This window comes from Oryctolagus cuniculus, chromosome 4 (assembly GCF_051225735.1).
Source record: "Oryctolagus cuniculus isolate XC-2025 breed Fujian yellow rabbit chromosome 4, ASM5122573v1, whole genome shotgun sequence".
Lineage (NCBI taxonomy): Eukaryota > Metazoa > Chordata > Mammalia > Lagomorpha > Leporidae > Oryctolagus > Oryctolagus cuniculus.
In genome coordinates, this window is record NC_142870.1 from 122,046,370 (window position 1) to 122,066,950 (window position 20,581).

The 20,581-nt window shown below is 50.3% G+C and overlaps 1 pseudogene; it reads left to right on the forward strand.

The window, feature by feature from the left end:
- Nucleotides 1-10,613, forward strand: part of LOC108177893 (serine/threonine-protein phosphatase 4 regulatory subunit 2-like) — a 33,656-nt pseudogene extending 23,043 nt beyond the window's left edge.
- Nucleotides 10,614-20,581: the final 9,968 nt, after the last annotated feature.

Genomic DNA, 20,581 nt, shown 5'->3' on the forward strand with positions numbered 1-20,581 from the left:
AAAATGGATCTTAATAGAATGGGACTGGGAATGGGAGAGGGAGGAGGCAGTGGGGTGGGAAGGTGGGTAAGATGGGAAGAATCACTATATTCCTAAAGCTGTACTTATGAAACTCATGAAAGTTGTGCTCATGAAAATTTATTCATTAAATAAAAGCCTTCTTTGGGAAAAGAAAAAAAAAGTAACACTTGATGATTTTTATAAACATCTAAGACAAAAACCTTAAATGAAACAGTGAACTAAATCCAGTGATGCATTAAACTTTCTTTAGGTAAAGGTTCATTCTTAGAATGAAATGATTTAGCTTTAGAAAATTTATGAATCCAAAACATGAGAAAAGTGTTGTACTTAACAATTAAGCATTAGAAGCTTTAGCTCTCAATGAAGGAAAACTGAAGTATTTTCAAAAAGGTCATTTATTCTCTACAATCCAGGGTTTTAGCCCACACAATAGGGTGAGAAATACATGTGAATGTGTAAAGGTTGGAATGGAGGGGAGAATCTTGGCCATTAGTTTCATAATGTTTACGTGTGTATTTGCTTTCTGTTGCTGAGTAACAGATTACCATAAATTTAACAGTTCCGAACAACAGACATTCATTATCTCTCAGTTCAGTAGGTCGGAAGCGTGTTGTCACTCCACAGTCTCAGGGGGCCAAAGGCCAGGGGCCTTGCTTCTAGCCTCAGCTGGAGCTCAGCGTTCTCGTCTAAGCCCACGTGGTTCTCGCAGAATATAGTTGCTTGTAGTTGGATGGTTCAGGTTTCCATTTCCTTTTCTTTTTAAAAAATATTTATTTATTTGAAAGGCAGAGTGACAGAGAGCAAGGAAGAGAGAAGAGAGAAGGAGAGACAGCTTCCACCCACCAGTTCACTCCCCAGATGACCACACAGCCAGGGCTGGGCCAGACCAAAGCCGGGAGACTGGAACTCCATTAGGATCTCCCACAGGGGTGGCGGGGGCCCAAGTACTTCGGCCATCTTCTGTTGTTTCCCGGGTACTTTAGTAGGGAGCTGGAGCAGAAGTGAAGTGGTCAGGATTTGATGTGGTGACCAGATGGGATGCTGCCATCACAGACTCCGGCCTAACCAGCCGCACTAAATGGTGGCTCCAGATTTCCATTTTCCTGATGATTGTTGCCTGGGGGTCCCTCTCAGTCCCTGGAAGCTGCCTACAGCTCCCTGCCACGTGGACCACACTGGCACAGCCTACTTGTTCAGAGCCTCCTGCTCTGTTGGATTTACAGACAGGCAGCACCAGCAGAAAGGGGCAAACGTGCAAGAAGGGCCACCATTCTCCAGGAGTTTCCACAGACGTCCCCAGGGCTGTCTGTGACTCTCAACCAAGCGCATTGCTCGCCCATGGCTGTGCAGTCCCCAGGTTTCTCTCCTGCAACAAATTCTGCCTTAACACAGTTTAGCTCCATTAGGCAAGTTACTTAGCCTGTCTGACTTCAATTACTCCATCCATAAGTGCTGCTGGTCTGTGGGACTTCATTGTGATCATCTGTACAGGCTCCTCAGCACAGCATCCAGCTTGATGTGCAGCCAGTACGCAGGTGATATTATGATCATGGTGGCGGTAATTATTGTTGCAACTAATATTTCTTTTTGCTACCCAGTGGTGCAAGTAGTACATAGCCACAGCTGGGCAGGATGCTGTACCAGCCAGGGTAGCTCAGAGAAACAGAACCAGTAAGGTGTGTGTGTGTGTGTGTGTGTGTGTGTGTGTGTGAGAGAGAGAGAGAGAGAGAGAGAGAGAGAGACAGAGAGAGACAGAGAGAGACAGAGACACAGAGAGAGACTTACTATGAGGACTTGGCTTATGGGCTACAAAGTAAGTCCCCAAGCCTGCCACATGAAAGCAGGAAGCCCAGGAAAGCTGGTGGCATAGTTCTAGTCCAAGTCCATGGGCCTGGGAACCAAGACCATGGATGTCCAAGGACATGAGAAGATGGATGTCCTGGCTTAGAGAGAGCAAATTCGTCCTTCCTTGCCTTTCTGTTCTTCTTGAGCTCTCAGTGTGTGGCTGGTGCCCACTGCAGTTGGTGAGGCCACTCTCCTTTACAAGGCCTGGCGATCTAAATGCCATGCTCTTCCAGAAACACCCTCACAGACACACCCAGGAGTAATGTGTTGCCATCCACCTGGGCACCCTTCAGCCCAGTCAAGCTGACATATACAATTAACTATCACAAACACTAAGGCTGAACTTGAGGCAGGACAGATAAAAAATAATTTGCTGCAAGACTTGAAGAACTTTACAGAACCTTCTTAAGATTGCCATCATCCTAATAAATATTGACACTACAAAATGAAACTACATAGAGCTGTCTCCTGTCCATGTGAATGCACCTGTCTAGTTTATCTTGTGCAACAAGAGAAGCCTTTATTATTGTCAAGGCCAGACTATACCGATTACTCACATGCCATGGATACCCACAGGGGTGTCAGCCACAGCAGGCGGGACGCTCTTGCAAGTGCAGGTCTCCACAACAGCAGTCAACACAAAACCACTAGGAGGAGCCCAGCTGATGCCCATTCTTGCACCTGTGTGAACCTCTGCTGCCACAGGCCTCATGGGGCACTTCTGCCATCCAGGGACTACGACGTGAGTCCTCACACACATGACGACATTCATGTTCAGACAGACTGCCCTCTTTTAGCTTCAAATGTTCCTAAACATTAAAAAAAAAACCCTATAGGTGCATAACACAGGATATGTGTTTTCATCAGTGTGCCACTGAACTATTAAAGAAAGTAATGCTGTAGAAATGTGAGCAAACGATGCAGTAAAAACTTAGTTCCCTGTTCCAGGGAGACAGGACAGTTCACACTCTAGGTATTACCAAATCATGTGTAGCTGGCTGATTTTATTTTTATGAGCTATTTATTTCCTGGTTATATCTGCATGATGTCTAAGACCTGTTAGAGTCTTTGACAGTATCTTGCCTGGGGCGCTGGCTACATGGATTATATATTAAATGTTAAAATTCATGGAACCGAAAAATCTAAGATCTTAGAATCTCTCTATATGTATTAACTCAATCTATTAATTTTTTTATTAAATTTTTTTGAGAGGCCGAGAGAGTGAGTGTGAGAAGAGAGTTCCCATCCCTAAATGGCCACAATGATCCCTGGCTAGGACTGAGAACTGAGAACTCAACCAGGATCTGCTACAGGAGTGGCAGGAACCCAATTACTTGGGCCATCACTGTTGTCTCCCAGGGTCTGCATTAGCAGGAAGCTGGAGTCAGGACCCAGAGGTGGGTGTTCAGCTCATGCACTCTGACACAAGACCCAGGCATCTCAATCAACATCTTAACCAATAGACCAAAAGCTCACCCCTATGTTTTAAAGATGTATTTATTTGAGAGGCAGAGAAACAGAGGTACAGAGACTGAGAGAAAAATAGACAGCTCCCCTTCACTGGTTTACTCCCCAAATGCCTGCAGTGGCCAGGGCCCAAGTCAGGGCCAAACCCAGTAGCTGCGAATGCAACCCAAGTCTCCCACATGGATGACAGAAACCCAGTTACTTGAGCCACCACTGCAGCCACCTGGGGTCTGTGTTAGTAGGAAGCTGGAGTCAGGAGCTGGAGCTGGCAATCACGCTGAGGTGCCCTGACTGTGGGATGCAGGTGTCTTAATTGCTAGGATAAACTTCTGCTCCTAACTCCATTTTTACAAAGGATCAAGGGTATGGAAATAAAAAGTTAAAACACAAGCTCTAAGAGGCCACACTTGGAGGTACATGCCACTGCACTAATATCATTATGTGGTAGAATAAAGTCTTGAAATTTCAAGTAAATCGGTCTGAATCCCCAAGAGTTTACTAAAAATTGCTGCTGAGAGGTGACTCAGAGACCTATGAGAGGTAGAAAGGAGCCAGTTGAGGATTTGCTTTGCTGGGAGTAAACCACCCACATAATTATAGAGGCAACGCCTCAACTGTTCGGACTCCTCCAGAGAGGTGTGATCTGAAGACACCCTACCCTTTCTAGAACAATCTTCAGCCCCCAAGAGATTTTGATTTTTCACAGACATGTGACCAAAGCCTCTGCCAGTTCCTCTGAGGGCCAAAACACAATTAGATCTGTTCCCAGGCGGCCAAGCAAGAAAACTTCACCTGGCGTTGTGGCGTAGTGAGTTAAGCTGCCTCCTGCAATGCTGGCATTCCTTCCAGGTGGTGGTTCATATTCCAGCTGCTCCATTTCTCATCCAGCTCCCTGCTATGGCCTGGGAAAAGCAGCAGCAGATGGCCCAGGTTCTTGGGCCCCTGCCACCCATGTGGGAGACCTAGAAGAAGCTCCTGGATACTGGCTTCAGCCTGGCCCAGCCCTGGTTGTTGTAGCCATCTGGGGAGTGAACTAGCAGATAGAAAATCTCTCGATCTCTCTCTTTCTGTAACTCTTTCAAATAAGTAAATAAATCTTTAAAAAGAAAACTTTAGGTTATCAACTGACAGCTTGATATTAATGTGAATGGGTGTCCGAGGTGATGTGCCCCAGGGCTTAACAGCTTGTTTGAGGGCACAGAGGATCTGTCTACCAAATGTTCAAATACCACATACCTGGATGAGGCTACCAATAAGATGGGCCAAAGGCTCACAATTCATATCACCTGAACAGGGATGATGATGAGGCCCAAGCCAAAAAAGCTCAACTAGGATGAATTAAAATTAAATTGCCATTGGGGGGCCGGCGATGTGGTGCAGCAGGTTAAAGCCGTAGCCTGCAGTGCTGGCATCCCATATGGGCGCCGGTTCTAGTCCTGGCTGCTCCACTTCCAATCCAGCTCTCTGCTATAGCCTGGGAAAGCATGGAAGATGGCCCAAGGCCTTGGGCCCCTGCACCCACGTGGGAGACCCAGAAGAAGCTCCTGGCTCCTGGCTTCGGATCAGCGCAGCTCTGGCCATTGCGGCCATCTGGGGAGTGAACCAGCAGATGGAAGACCGACCTCTCTCTCTCTCTCTCTCTCTCTGTCTCTACCTCTCTCTGTAACTCTGTCATTCAAATAAATAAAATAAAATCTTTAAAAAAATCGCCATTAGGTTGAAAAGACCAATTGGTAAATACAGCAGGAGGTAAGGATTGCAAGGGACCCTACTTGCAGAAGTTTCTGGAACAAAGTCCTTTGATTTTATTTATTTTTTTCACTCAAGAGGTAAAGAGACAGAGACAATATAAGAGATTGAAGAACTCCCAGCTTCTTGGTCATTTCCCCGATGCCAACAACAGCCAGGGCTGGGCCCTGTCAAAGCTGGGAGCGGGGAACTCAATCTAGATCTCCCTTGTGGATGTCAGGGACCCAAGTTCTTGAACCATCACATGCTGCATCCCAGGATCCACATTAGCAGGAATCTGGAATCAGAAGCAGAGCCAGGAATCAAACCCAGACTCTCTGATGTGAAACACGGGTGTCTCAACCACTAGGCCAATGCCTGCCCCTAGTCCTGTGGTTGCAATTGGTGGCCCATGCAAGTGTGAGTCAATGGTAGGGTGAAGCTGGTTAAAAATGGAATGTATGATAGACAGGTCATACATGTATGTATGACATACAGGTCCAGACAGACAGGTCCACTTGACTCCACACTGAGTGTCCCTTCAGTTCCAGATGCTGTATGTTAACAGGGACACTAACTGCAGTATGAGCCAAAGACAGCTTGTCCTACCACCAACACTTTAGGAAACAGTGTTGTTCAGCCTGAAAAGGAGTGGACAGTAACAGGTGAGGGGACGAAGCATCCTGGCTCGCCTGGGACTGAAAGGGTTTCCTAAAATGAAGATAGCTTCTGCCCAACCAGGACGAGCTGGGCACAAGGTGAGAATGGGCAAGAGAAGCCTGGACACATTTGGGTCGGACACACACTCTGATTTCCAAAGGCTGGAGTTGCTCTACAGTGCACCTGGACAACTGTACAGGGTCCCAGGGCAGAGCTGGTCTCGAGGTAAGGATGGCTGTGAGGTCCTCAGGAGCTTCCTCGGAGGGACAGGCAGCACACGGCGGGGCTGCATCAGGAGGAGCTCCTGACTCCTTGGGTGTGACGACACACAAGCACCCACGTACATGCACATCCACACACAACAGAAAATCCATCTTGGTTGAAACCTCCAAGTCTGGGGCCAGCACTGTGGTGCAGTAGGTTGGCCATCCCTTGTGACACCGGCATTCCATATAAGCACCTTTTGGGATCCTGGCTGCTCCACTTTCCATCCTGGCTAACATGCCTGGGAAAGAAGCAGCAGATGGCCAGGGGCTTGGGTCTCTGCCCACATGTGGAGACCGGGATGGAGTTTCTGGCTCCTGGCTTCAGCGTGGCCACCCCTGCCCATCTGAGCCTGCAGTCCTCAGGGCACAGAGGGAGGCTGGATGGTGCCCAAAGCTCCTGGCAACTCCAAGGGTGCACCGCGCACAGATGCGACACACAGTTCTCCTTAAAGCGTGTGTGCTTCCCTCTGCTACACACGTTTCCAGAAGAGGGCATTGGGAGTTTTAGAAACTGACAGTAAATGAAATGAGGGAGACACAGTGTGAAGAGTGATGGGTTTGCAGCTCTGAAAAGTCAGAAGTCTAAGAAGGGGCCCAGTGCCTATCATTCCCGCAAGGGAGGCACTGGAGGAGAGTTGGGAAGTGTCTCCAGCGCATCCTGCAGGTGGAGCCAGAGAGACCATGGACCCAGGAGCCCAGCCCTGCAGCAGCAGCTGCACCTGCCAGGGAGGGAGTGGGGAGAGGACCCTGTCTTCACCGTGGAGCCAGGGCCTGCAGCCTGGCCAGGAGACTTGAAGCCAGACTCCAGATGCCAGAAGCAGAAGCCTAGAAGCCTGGGTCAGAGAGGTCAGGAACCCTGATGGTGTGGGGGAGCTGGTACAGACCCTGTGTGAATCCCAGCTCGCCCCTTCCCGGCAGGTGTCACTAAAACCCTCTATGCCTCTGCCCTTGTGTTCAGGAACTGCGGCTCACGCTGCTGCCCCACGGCCCACTCCCTCCATCAGTACCAGTCGCAGGGACACTCACACATCACGCCCTCAACTCCTCCGTCTTTCCGGGATGCCATGTTGTCTGAGGAGGAACCCTTGCAAGCTGCAGAAAATCTGGCCAAGTCTGGTAGAGGAGCTGTTCCACTCACATAAGAGGGAGCTGGGAGCTCAGCAGGGCTGGGGCCATCCCCGCAGAGAAAGGTTCCTTTCTGCCTGTTCCCACACCTTCAGTGGGTAGTTTTCAGTGTAACAGAACAGCTGCTGTACCTCCAGGCACAGCATCTGCATTCCAGGAAGACAAGAAAAAGTGAAAGGCAATGAGAGCACCCCAGCTGGGCCAGACCCTTTTCATCTTTTCCCAGAAGGCCCACACAGAAACTCTTGAGTGCCACTGGCCAGCATCAGATTACATTGCTGCCCCCAGATGCAGGGGAGCTGGCACAGCCTAGGCAGGACTCCTCTGGGCCCTGAGCAACACTGGCGTCCAGCCAGGGAGCGTCCTAGTCCCCTGTGACAGCTCTAACAAGACGCCATGGGTTGGGAAGCTTAGAAAAGACAGAAATGTGCTCCTGGCAGTCTGCAGCCTGGAGGACTGTGCTCAGGGCGCTGGCGCACCCGACATCTGCTGAGCCCCTGCTTGCTGGCTCACGTCGGGGAGGGGCCAGGAGCCACTCTCAGGCCTCAAGCCTTTTTTTATTTTTATTTTTTTTTGACAGGCAGAGTGGACAGTGAGAGAGAGAGAGAGACAGAGAGAAAGGTCTTCCTTTGCCGTTGGTTCACCCTCCAATGGCCGCTGCGGCTGGCGCGCTGCAGCCGGTGCACCGCACTGATCTGAAGCCCGGAGCCAGGTGCTTCTGGTCTCACATGCGAGTGCAGGGCCCAAGGACTTGGGCCATCCTCCACTGCCCTCCTGGGCCACAGCAGAGAGCTGGCCTGGAAGAGGGGCAACCAGGACAGAATCCGGCGGCCCAACCAGGACTAGAACCCAGGGTGCTGGCGCCACAGGTGGAGGATTAGCCTATTGAGCCGCGGCGCCGGCCCTCAAGCCTCTTTTATAGGGCATTAATTCCATGCATAAGAGCTCAGCCTCTGTGTCACCTCCCAACACCATTGCCTTAGGGGTTAGAATCTCAGGGCATCAACATAGGAACTCAGACCATCGCCGTAAGGAGGAAAAAAGAAGGGGTGTTGGACAAGCAGAGAGCAGCACATGCCATAGCCACCACCACTTGTCATTTAGCAGCTGTCACTGTCCCTCGGAGGACTAAAACCCCATCAGCACAAATGAATGGACTGAGGGTGCAAAGTCAAATAGGAGGCCAAGGCCACCAAGAAGAGAGGTGAGTGCAGGCCATGTGCTGTGCCTTGGCAAGGAACTGGCCACAGTTAGCACTGGGCCCTGGACTGTTTTGTTTATTAAGACAGCATAGTTGTAAATAGAAAAAGGATTGGGTAAGTCTTTTTTTTCTTCCTCAAAACTCTGGTGGAATTGACATCACTGTTCAAAAGAAAGTTCTACCAGAATGTACTGTTTTTAAAAAAAGAACAAAACGACTGAAGAGTGGACCAAAAGGAAGCAGGCTTTGTAGTGGGTGGGTAAAATGATGAGGTTTGTTCAGGATTAAGGGATACAAAAGCACTAATCCTGGTTGGACAATGTCTCAGCCACAGCTCTAATCCCCCACTTGCTCTCTCCCTGTGGCTGCAAGGTGCCCACAATGAGGTGCCCACGTGACCCTGGCTGCCTCCCAGCACCTCCTCGCAGGCACCCAGTTTCCTCAACGGCTCAGCAGCAGTGTCGTAATCCAGCAGCTGCAGAAGCCTGGTCCACAAACAGGAGCCAGCAGCATCGTCATGACCTGGGAACTTGTTAGACGTGCAGAGCCTTGGGACTGTCCCAGACCTACTCCTTCAGCACCGCTGGGTGTGGGACTCAGAGTCTGTGGTCTAAAGAGCCCCCAGGGACTCTGAGGAAGGCTCAAGTGTGAGAACCACCAGCCTGGAGCAGTGTCTAATAGCAGGAACCTGGGCAACAAGGGCAACAAGCCCATGGTTGTGTAACATACAGCAGAGGCAACACTAAAGCCATTAAAACATGAAATCAGGGGCCTGGTTGTGGCACAGCGAGTTAAGTCAAGTCCCAGCTGCTCTGCTTCCTAGCAGCTCCCTGCTAACATGCCTGGGAAAGCAGCACAAGACGGCCCAAGTAATTGGTTCTCTGCCACCCAAGTGAGAGACCAGGATGGAGTTCCTGGCTCTGGCCTGGCCAGCCCTGACCATTGTGGCCATTTGGGGAGTAAACCTGCCAACAGAAGACCTCTCTGTCTCTCCCTTGCCTTCTGTTGCTCTTTCAAATACATGAATAAATCTTTAAAAAATTAAATCAGGGGCCAGCACTGTGGCACAGTGCATTAAATCCCCGGCCTACAGTGCCAGCATCCTATATGAACGCTAGTTCTAGTCCCAAATGCTCCACTTCTGATCCAGCTCTCTGCTAATGTGCCTGGGAAAGCAGTAAAAGATGGCTCAAGTCCTTGGGTCTCTATACCCATGTGGGAGACCCAGAAGAAGCTCCTGGCTTCTGGCTTCAGATCAGCTCAGTTCCAGCTATTGTGGCCATATGGGGAGTGAACCAGCAGATGGAAGACCTCTCTCTCTCTCTCTCTCTCTCTCTCTCTCTCTGTCTCAACCTCTCTAACTCTTTCAAATAAAAAAAAAAACTTGAAAAAAATTTTTAAAATTAAATTAGTCCCTCTGGATTCTCTAGCTGTTAATGTGTTTCTCTAGAGAGAGTTTAGGGTATGAAATGAGTTAGGAAAACCCTGTGCAAGCCTGCAATGGAGTTTTTAATTTTTTAAAAGTCTAATGGTAGCATTTCTTTTCATTGATCCTGAAGGTTATAGACAGGAAGGAATTACTTGCAAAAAGAGATCTTGTTGGAGCCTTTGACACCAAGTGTAGGGATCAGACGTATCAAAAGTTTTGCTCATTACTAGTTAACAGGAATAGGCTCTAAATACAACATTATCTCTGTTGTGTGCTGACTTGCAACCCCTCCCCCCAAATTCATCTTTGGAATCCTACCTTCCCCCGTATCCCAGAATTACCTTAAAGAGGTAATGAAGTTAAAACAAGGTCACCAGGGTAGGCCCTAATCCAATACAACTGGTCTCCATGTAAGAAGAGGGGATCAGGATACAGACACACACTGAGGGAAGAGCGGGGGGAAGACCAGGGAGGAGGCCACCATGCACAAGCCAGCGGGAGACGCCTCCAGAGAGGCGGCCCTGCCAGTGCCTCCACATGGGACTTGTAGCCTGCAGAATTGTGAGAAAACAAATCACTGTTGTTCAATCCACGTAGTCTGTGGCATTTTGTGCTGGCATCCCAACAAACTAACACAGCACACAAAGACTCTGCTTGTGATGAGGTTGGGCCTTGCCCGGCAATGACTGTTGTGATAGGCATTTGTTATTCCAAAATTGCCAGTGCTCAGCCTGCTGGAAAAGGTAAACACACTGGGCTTTCCCACCCCCTGAAGAACCTGGGTCTGGCCATAGACATGCTTTGGTCCATAAAAGGGGAGCTAAGTGACATGTATCCCTCCCGGATGGGGACTTCAAGTGTCCAGGCATAATGTATGCTGTTCTCTGTTCCCCTGGTCATAGCAGTGAGCAGAGCTCCGGGAGCTGGTGCTCCGTCAGCCTGCCTGTGGGCTAGGGGTAATGGTGAGCACATCGCGGAGCCCCCAGCAACCCATAATGGACTTTGTCAGGAGAGCCACAAACACAGCTTTGCCATTCAGTCCTGAGAAGAGGGCACTGTTTGTTATTGCAGCATGTCCTGCCCTATCCTGACGGCTACATCTGTTTACCCACAAAGCAAAATAGGAATCATTTATAATCTCATTGATTTAATTGCATTGATTATTTCATTTAGTTCAGATAATAGGCACACCAATTAGACCTCTGATCTTTCAGGGGTTTGAATTTTTCAAAGCTTAAAACATCCGATACTAAGGCCATGTCTTGATACCTGCATGCTGGGAAGAGGCCACAGGGCTTCCTGCAGGTGGGAAGATGTCACAGAGATGAGTTCAGAATCAGGTGGGGGTGGGGAACACCTGTGCGAGACTCTGTGCACTGGGGAGATGCAGCTGAAGGACAATAAAACCACAGGGCTTCCAACTGGAAGCTCTCGCAGGTGATGGTGGAATTCAACCCACGCCCAGCCTTGTGCACAGAAGAGACTGAGCCGGTTTGAGTGGTTGAGCTGGGGCTAGAAAGATCTCATTCCTCCTGACCCTCAGAGCAAGGCTGTTTGCATTGTACCATACTTATTAGTCCTTGAAGAATCAAAACACAGTTTCATTTTAGCCAAGCATAGGAACTCCTTATCCGAAAGCCTGATCAATGCTGTTATTCGCCAGCCAAAATGTTTTTGCACTAGCATGGATTTCAAAAAAATTAGTGTTCATCCAACACAAGTCATTAGTGCATTCTACATTCTTTTCAGCCCAGGGTGCAGGAACTCTGAGAAACTTCTAAGAACAAACACCCTAGGGGCTGGCATTGTGGCATAGTGGGTAAAGCCACTGCTGGCAACACTGGCATCCCATATGGGGACTGGTTTGAGTCCCAGCTGCTTCACTTCTGATCCAGCTCCCTGCTAATGTGCCTGGAAAAGCAGAGGAAGACTGTCTAAGTGCTTGGGCCCCTACACCCTGGTGGGAGACCTGGAAGAATCTGCTGACTTCTGGCTTCAGACCAGCCCAGCTCCAGCCACTGTGGTCCTTTAGGGAATGAACCAGCAGATAGATAGATAGGTAGATAGATAGATAGATAGATAGATAGATAGATAGATCGATTGATCGATCTCTCCCCCCACCATTTCTCCCCCCCCCCCCCATCTCTCTTTCTCTGTAACCCTGCCTTTCAAATACATAAATAAATCTTAAAAAAAAAATGTCTACTGCTGGACTTTGAGGTCTTCTACTTCGGCCTCCATCCCAGGTGAGTAGCCACTCGCCCAGCCCAGCCAGCCTCACTGCTGTCCCGTTTGGTCTACAGTTTGCTCACTCAGACGCCTCTGTCAGCCTAAAGCAGTCTGCCCTTGGCTGTTCTAAGAGCTTGCTTACTCTTCTGAAGCCCCACAAATCCAGCTACTCCCGAGGAGACTCAGGCTTGAAGACCCAGCCATGGTGCCACTGCCTGCAGGGAACGCAGCCGGCCTCTGTGTTCCGAATCATTTAGCAGTTGCGTCATCGGTTTCTTAGCTGATTTGCTCATCGGGACTTTTGTTTGTTCTCACTATTTACACACATGTCATAAGGGGGAGAGCGTGGGCTTCCTAATCCATTGTCTATGGATTCAGGCTGCTACGCATGGGCAGGTGCTTACTCTGTGGTATGAGGAACTGGTGTCAATTTGGCCTGATAACACTCTAAGCAAGTCTGACTGAAGATCACTTGTGTCATGAAGCTGTGTCATAAATTAATCGCTCCAGGAATTTCATGGTGTACAAATATTAACAAGTGTTAGGGATTTTTCTGTGAAGTTTTCCTTAAAGAACATAAAACTCTAAACATTATTCTAAAAAGAAAAAATGAACTTTAAAATCTTTATTTCACATTGGCTCAACCAGGAAAGAATAAAGTTTTTTATTTCAAGCTTTGTTTAAACATCCTTTGCTTGAAAAATTGAAACAGTCCCAATCTGAAATTTATTTTGCATCCCAGTTTATAGACAGGATTACCAAGGGGAAAGCCAATTCATTTTTGAAATGGCAAATTCACCAGAAAATATGTAATTGAGCTATAAAGACACTGTATTCTTAACCAGCATGACGGGCCCAAAACGAGGTCCCACCTTGGAAAATTACAAAAATCCAACACTGATCATTTTCATTTCATTACATTTTAAAAACCATCTGTTGACAATTATGTGTCAAAATGGGCTTGTCAGATCTTTCCAAGGGAATACATTTTTCTCAAATCCATATAATGTAAATTACTTTTAGTTTTAAAAGTGAACATATGGGTGATTTTAAAAGAATTGTTTCCTGTTTATACGCAAGCAGAGCAGAGAATTGCACAGTACTTGTGTTAAGCCGTTCAAGCTCAGGAACAGTATAGCTCTGTGCCAAGAGAAGTCAAGCAAAAATGCTGTCTCCATTGTGTTTTTTTGTTTTTGTTTTTTGTTGTTGTTGTTGTGTTTTGTTTTTTTTTTTTTTTTTTTTTTTTTTGGACAGGCAGAGTGGACAGTGAGAGAAACAGAGAGAAAGAAAGGTCTTCCTTTTCCATTGGTTCACCCCCCAGTGGCCACTGTGGCTAGTGCACTGCCGCCAGCGCACCGCACTGATCCGAAGCCAGGAGCCAGGTGCTTCCTCCTGGTCTCCCATGCGAGTGCAGGGCCCAAGGACTTGGGCCATCCTCCACTGCACTCCCGGGCCACAGCAGAGAGCTGGCCTGGAAGAGGGGCAACCGGGACAGAATCCGGCGCCCCGACCGGGACTTGAACCTGGGGTGCAGGCGCCGCAGGCGGAGGATTAGCCTAGTGTGCCGCGGCACCGGCCTCCATTGTGTATTTTCACTAACAACCAGTATTGAGCTCACAAAATCATCCAAAAATAAGAGATTCGATGTGTTTCATCTTCTTTAGAAGTCACCAGTTTGTAGTTGGCCCAAATGCTACTCACAGTGCCCTGAGCATCCCTGGTACCCAACATCCAGCCAGGCTCTTGGGGATGTGAAGAGAAAGAGAGAGGCCCCCAGTGTCAGAACCGAGGTCCGCTACATTCTTCCATGCCCCCAGTATCCAAGAGAATAAGCGGTGACAGACACAGTCATCGCATCTCCTCTAACGGGGATCTTCTAGGGGCAGGCATTCACTCTAGTGGCTAAGACACCCGTGTCCCACATCAGAGCGCCTGGACTAGGCTCCCAGCTCTGGCTCCCTGACTCCAGCTTCCTGGGAGGCAGCAGTAATGGTTCAAGCAGTTGGGTTCTTGCCACCCATGTGGGAGACCTGAGTTGAGTTCCTCACTCCCCATTGCAGGCATCTGGGGAGTGGACCAGAAGATAGGAGCTCTGTCTCTCTGCTTGTCAAGTAAATAAATAAATTTTTAAAAAATAGAAATGATTGGGGCTGGTGCTGTGGCACAGCAGGTTAAAGCTGCTGCCTGCAGTGCCAGCATCCCATATGGCTGCCAGTTCAAGTCCTGGCTGCTCTACTTCCAATCCAGCTCTCTGTTGTGACCTGGAAAAGCAGTAGAAGATGCCCCAAGTATTCAGGTCCCTGCATCCACATGGAAGACCTGGAAGAAGATCCTGGCTCCTGGCTTCGGATAGCCCTAGCTCCGGCTGTTGCAGTCATTTGGGGAGTGAAGCAGCAGATGAAAGACCTTTCTCTCTGTCTTTCCCTCTCTCTGTCTGTGACTCTGCCTCTTAAGTAAATAAATAATTCTTTAAAAAAAAGTAGAAATGATCTTTTAATATAGTACTAAAAATTGAGTGGCTCCTTCAGTATTCTTCTCTTGAAATAATTCCAGTTGCCCTGAGCATAAGTCGTAGTTTCTGGCCCTTAACTGGCACAGGTGCTGAGATTTAAACAGCTCAACTCCGCCTTGGGTTTCACCGTTGTGGAATGCATGAACAGTATGCAGGTGGCCAGACCTGAGTTGGAAACTCTTCCTTTGCTGGTGATGGAACTTTGGACAAGTAACTTAAGCTCCCTCTGGCCTCCAGTTTACTCCTCCAAATCATGGAGATTAGACAAGGGGATCCAGTAAGGGAAGGCATCTGACACTGTACCTGCAACACAGCCCCCCAAATATTACTTTCCCTTTCCCTAAATGAAACTGCAGGGCAGTCAGTCACCGCTGTGCTATCCGAAGCAGTCGCCCCCAGCCACAAATGGTTAGGGATATCTACATCAACTGCAATTACATTAACATTCAGTTCTTGAACTTCAGTAGCCACTTGTCAGGAGCTTAGATTTTCAGACTTCTTCTAGACTTCTAGTCAGTCACTACCAAAGCCATGGCCCGTGAAATATTTCCCTGGTGACAGGAATAAATACGACTGCCCTGTTACCTGTAGCATCTCTGGTTCTTATCCTCAAAGAATTCAATCGCACTAAACTCTAGTGGGAAAGGCTCCCTCCTTACCCCCACAGATGTAGAAAACTTCAGCTGACTATCCAACCACAGGGCCTTTGCACAGCAGCCTTTGCCTTCCCACTGAGAGTCAAGTGAGGGGTGAGCAGGTTGCTGGAAGATGGGAGTCCTGAGGCTTGTTCCCGGAATGAAATACCACCTCTGGGGTCTCACTGCAATCAGCACGTGCCTCTGACAGGTTATGGGAACAGTGTCGAGGGCACTGTGAACTCCTAGCCCCTGTAGGCCCTAGCACTTCCACAGGAGAGTTCAAGGAGCTGTAGGAAAGTAGCTCACTCCATTGAGCGGGGTGTCTGTTCTTTCTGTGAACAGCCAAGTGCCTTCCTACAGGGTTTCAGGACAAACATTATGGGTTCCAGAACAGAGCATGGAAAACACGTAGGTCTACAGGGCTTAGCCTAAGCAACAGCCGAGGTGAGCTCGGAGCGAGCAAGGTGTAGGCCCAAGGAACCAGGAGAGCTGCATTTCCCCACGCGTGTTCCTGGCTCCGAGGCTCTGAAACAGCGATGATCTCAGCCGCACCCGAGCTCGGAGTGATCAGCCTTCAGTCGACAAGGCTGCACCATCCCTGTTCTCCCAGTCCCACTCTCACCTCTGGCACGGAGAAGAGGCCAAAAAGAAATATACACTCCCACCGTCCTTAGCTCCTCCTCGAGCTAATGGCTCCACTGGAAGATGAAGGAGGCTTAAGCAATGCTAAGATCTAATTGAATGGCCCAGCCTTGCCTTCCCTTCCCAGTCACCTGCGAAAACAAATCCACAGCCGACTGCATTCTTTTCCAGGCTGTAACTAATCACAGGAATCACAGCCAGCACATGGACAGCCGCGACTTGGGGCCAGGCACTGTCCTAGCGCTTTACATACCCACAGCTGTCAGCACCCTTTGAGTCTCACAAGCAACTCTGAGAGGCACAGAAAGGTGAAGTCACTCACCTCAGCTCACACAGCCCGGCTCTGAGCCCACACCCTGAGCCACCGGGCTCCTGCCAAACAGCAACATAAAAGAACCAAAGGACTGACAGGGACAGGAAGCCCCTCCTGCCCCGAGCTCCCTCTGTCTTCCCCTCCAGAGGCAGGTGTCCTTAGCTGTCTCCGACTTGTCTTTCCAGAGGCATTCTGCGCACGCATCAGCATCTGGAGAGGAGCCGGGGCTATGACAGCGCAGTCTCACTCACCCACAGAGAAGCTGTTTCTTCTTTTCTAAGTGGATACCGAATTTGCTCTCCAAGTGCCCCTGAGTGCAGGGACGAGGAGAGAGGAGAAAACTGAAAGTCTTCAACTAAGTGTGGACGTCTTGGTGCTCACCGCGTTCGCCTGTGATTCTGTTGCCACAGCCTGGGTCATAGTTTCTATTTGGGGACCCCTTTTTCCTCAGGTTCCTTTGCCTCTTTGAGACCCACCCCCGCCCCAGTCCTGCTCTTGCTTTCAGACTTAGAGGGTGCAGCAGGTCTGTGGAGCTGAGCGAGGGAGCTCTCGTGGGAAAGGACAGTTGACCAGCCTGGGAGCAGCCACCGCCCCCTGGGGGCAAAGCCTAGCCTGTCCCCTGCGGCTGGTGACGCTCTACGGTTGCGGCCAGCCCGAGCGGATGGAGAAGATGAATGTCCCCTCTCCAGCTGAGTCAGCCCAACGTCTCGAAGTAAGAAGTTACTGTGGTTTCCCAAGGCAGGAGATGGCTGTGGTGTTCCCCAACTAGGATTCTTCCCCCAGCCCCTGGCACAAGCCCGACAGCTGGTGATTCCCACCAGGACTGCCTGTCTCAGCAATCCGCTGGGAACTTGCAGCCAACATCTCAGGAGCGCTCTCAAGCTGGCGTAAGCCCTGGAATTGGCTGACTGGTTGTTAAGGCTAGAGACCGGGCAGGCTTCAGCTGGGGTATGAGGCAGGGGGTCCATAACAGCCCGGCTGGCCGGTACTGTCCATGCCTCAACTCTGCCTTCTACAGTCTGCTTCATCCTGAGCCCTGCTTCCTGCGGGAGGCTAGATGGCGCCAGCAGCTTGGGGCATGTGCCCCCTCTCACAGGTACAGCAGGACAGGGGAGCCTCCCTCAGGAGCCCCCATCCCCCCAGGATGCACTTCCCCAAGTGGGGTCCTCAGCCTATCCTGGAACATGCCACATTGACACAAGAGGAGGGCAGTGGGGGCTGGGCAAGAGGCCAGGCGTGGTCCCTGGCTCAAGGTGCACCCCGCAGGGGTGGAGAGGAGGAAGCGAAGTGAGAATCATGGCAGCAGCACGGGGAGGAGGAGGGGGCAGCTGCTGGGTTCCCCAGGACTTCACCCCTTCTTGGCGGTTTCTCAGGACTTGGCAAAGACAATACTGGGCCTGAGGCTCCTGGTGCCCCTAACACCCTCTCCATAAGCAGGGCTGCCCAGCATGGCAACATCACCGTGCCCCGCTTCCTCCACACACCTCTGCCAGGTCCCCTCCTGCCCAGGGCCTTCGGGCAGCCTGGCAGGGACATTGTAGTAGGTGTCCCACACTTGACAACCTACAGAAAAGACACAGCCCCACCCTCTAGGGAGGAGGGTGCCGTGGACTGAACTGTTTCACCCCAGATTCACAGGAACACTGAAGCCCCACGCCCCTGTGTGATGGTATTTGGAGGTGGGGCTTCTGGGAGATCATCAGGGTTAAATGAGGTCACAGGGATGGGACAGAAGGGAGGGGGTGGCGGGGGCTGCACCCATGGCATCAGCGCCCTTGTAAGAAGAGACACCAGAGAGCTCTCTGCATGTAAGGCTGTGGCCCAAAGACAGGCAGGCCAGGGAAAGGGGGCTTAACCAGAAAGGGAATCAGCTGGGGCCTTGGCCTTAGCCTTGGCCTTCTAGCTTTCCATTTGTGAGAAAACACATTTCTATTGTTTAAGCCACCCAGTTTGTGGCGTCTACTTGTGGCAGTGTTGGCTGAGTGGTGAACACCCAGCCAACACCCAGCAAGTCCTTCCTGTCCACTCTCTGCCTCCCTTATATGCCCAAAGGGCTGGCACGGGGCAGGCAAGGAGGTTCAGGGGCTACTGGAAGCCTCTACTTAGCACACAGCACAGGGGCCAGTGCTTGCAGCCTGCGTACTCAGAACACAGTTCCCCTGGTTCAAGACTTTGTTCTTACTTCAATGATGATATTTTTGGGAGGTGCAACACCCTGAGCGCTGGCAGTCATTTAAACCACAGTATAGGCCAGCACCGCAGCTCAATAGGCTAATCCTCCGCCTGCGGCGCAGGCACACCAGTTCTAGTCCCGGTTGCTCCTCTTCCAGGCCAGCTCTCTGCTGTGGCCCGGGAGTGCAGTGGAGGATGGCCCAAGTCCTTGGGCCCTGCACTCGCATGGGAGACCAGGAGAAGCACCTGGCTCCTGGCTTCAGGTCAGCATGGTGCGCTGACCGCAGCAGCCATTGAAGGGTGAACCAATGGTAAAGGAAGACCTTTCTCTCTGTTTCTACCTCTCTCACTGTCCACTCTGTCTGTCAAAATAAAATAAACCACAGTATAAATTAGCTCAACTTCTTTCCTGGAGGTTTTTTTTTTTAATATTTATTTATTTATTTAAAAGGCAGAATTACAAAGAGTCAGAAGCAGAGAGAGAGAGACAGAGGGAGACAGAGAGACAGAGAATCTTCCATTCACTGGTTCACTCCCCTGATGGCCACAACCAGGAGCCAGGGGCTTTTTCTGGGTCTCCCACACGGATGCAGGGGCTCAAACACTTGGGCCATCCTCTGCTGCTTTCCCAGGCCATAGCAGGGACCTGGATTGGAAGTGAGGAGCCGCTAGGACTCGAACTGGCACCCATATGGGATGCCAACACTGCAGGCTGTGGCTTTACTAGCTGTGCCACAGCGCCAGCCCCATTCTGAAAGTTTTAACGTGGGGGAACATGACTGGACCTGGGGCAAAAGAAGAGTGTGGAGAGGTGAGGCCCGGAGGGAGGAAGACAAGTCTTAGCTCGATGGCAAGTACTCGGGAGCAGGCTTGCGGGGCTGGATTTTCTGACAGAATTCGGAGGCTCCCGCAGAAGTGACTGCCCTTCTGAGCACCGGAGAAACGGACAGGAAGTGCACGGGAAAACAGTATCTCACCCACTCACTGATCTAGAAGAGGTAGCACATATCACAAGGAAGTTAAAAATAAAATCTCATGTACTGATTTTTTTTAGAATAGGTAACACACATTACAAAAACAAACAACACACTCACCGCAGAGCAGTGCAGTGCGGTCTCTCTCCCCCTCCTTCCCGCCACCCTCTCGCTAATTCCTGAAGAACCTCCCCCAGAGATGGCCACTGCCCATTTCCACACGGCCGAGTGCACCCTTGTGCACCAGCATAATACTTGCCCTGGGCCACGCCTGCCGGCCGTGCACACACTGAGCCCCCGCCGTGGCTCTGTACCCGCACACCTGACTCTGCCCCTCAAGGCTCACCACGCTGCTTCCTCCATGGTTGCTCAGGCACGGAACTCGGGATTTTTCCCCCGGCCCTTTACTCTTCACTCTTTCAGAACGCGCGTATAGGTGCCTACTGTGTGCCGGGCACTGTTCTTGGGGACGCAGTGTGTCTGTCTTTGGGGAAGTGACAGTCCACATGCGAGATGTCCTTTGTCTTCCTGGGTGAGTTTACTGTCACTGAACCGCGGGAAAGGGCCTGTGCGTTTTGACTTTGAGACCACAATAGCCCACCACACGGGGGGCCTCAGTTTCCTCTCTCCACCTCCGTACTGAGCATCTTTTCACAGGATTACATCACTCCTGTACCGCTACCTTTCTTAAACGCAAACCAAGTTCTCTTTATTAAAAATGCCCTCCATCACCTGAGCTGTGACTAAGGAACTAGGAAATGTAACAGATCAGGAACTCTTGGGGGGGGGGGGGGATCATCGGGGGCCAGCCAGAACCTGCTGGCTAAGACTTCCTCCTACCCCACAGGGGCAGTCTTCAGATAACCCCCATGGATGAGAGGAGGCAGGAAGTGGTGCGTGTGACCCAGGATGATGGGCCTTTGGGACAATATCGTGAGCAGTTGGCAACATCATGGTATCTGGGGAGTAAGAACAATCCGAGTGCATAAAAAAAGCTGTCTATGAACTGAGACAAAAATATTAGGGTACACATGAAAAGACTGGGGCTGGGTTTCCCTAGTACATAAAGAACTTCTACCGATCAAACAGAAATCAAGAACCCCACAGATGGATGAGTGGGTGGAGAATGTGAGCAAACAGTCTCACAGGAGGAAACACCTTGCCTTCCAGAAAAATCCCTGTTTTAAGATGAATGCCACCATTGAAAAATGTGTATGTTTTTCTGATTGGCAGCAGTTGGCCCCAATCAGAGCTGATATTGTCAGCCAAAGCTGGGTCCTGCCCTCAATGCTGATTCAAAGTGACAAGGACAAGGTGTGAGGGTAAAGCACAGAGAAAGATTAATCTGTGGACATGAGG